This window comes from Dicentrarchus labrax, unplaced genomic scaffold, assembly GCF_905237075.1.
Source record: "Dicentrarchus labrax unplaced genomic scaffold, dlabrax2021, whole genome shotgun sequence".
In the NCBI taxonomy this organism is placed as follows: Eukaryota; Metazoa; Chordata; class Actinopteri; family Moronidae; genus Dicentrarchus; species Dicentrarchus labrax.
In genome coordinates this window covers 3,921,925-3,922,705 of record NW_026136723.1, presented here as the reverse complement: position 1 = coordinate 3,922,705, position 781 = coordinate 3,921,925, and positions in this window count along the sequence as shown.

Below are 781 nucleotides of genomic sequence, written 5' to 3'. Positions count from 1 at the left end.
ATTAAAACCGTTTAAGAATCAAAGAAAACATTTTAATTAAAGTGCTTTTAATATGAATGCCGTTGGTGTGCAGATATCCCTCCGCCTCCACAGTGACGGCAGGAGGAGACGAACCGGCGGAGGGATACAGTAGTTCCTTCCACACAGTGACCGTTGAGCACGGTGCTAACTGCTAGCATTAGCTTCTCCACAGAGCTCCGTGATTCTCTGTTTATTCCGCACAAACACCGAGTTCAGAGGCGGAATTTTTACGGAATAAGTATTTATTTGACATATAAAAGGTCCGGATGAGGTAAGCGAACGAATGCACCGATGTTTGAAGAAGATATAGTGCGGAGTTAATGAAGAGTAGCTGCTAGGCTAGTCGTTAGCATTGTTAGCTTAATGTCACTGAGTGTGAGGAGGAAGAGCTCAGTTTGTTTCTAACATCTGAACTTTCCATCTGTCCCGTTAGATAGACAGTGAGTGTAAAGTCTACAGTCAGCAGGTTTGTAGCTGCACTGCTCTTTGAATGATATGGGAGTAGCTTGCTAGCTTAGCTTGCTAACTTCCTAAATCTTTAGAAGTTGTGTTGCTTTTGTCACGTTTATGTCCAGTTAACAGAATAAAAACCCAGTGAACAGATTTAAACCATATTAACTGTTAGCTGCTGAGGTATTCAAGCTTATTTTTTGGAAAAGTGAAAATAGGAAGCTAATTAAATTAACTTAAGTCCAATTAACAGAGCTAGCTCTGAGCTAACAGTCACCAGGATGTCCTTACAGATCAAACAGAAATGTAT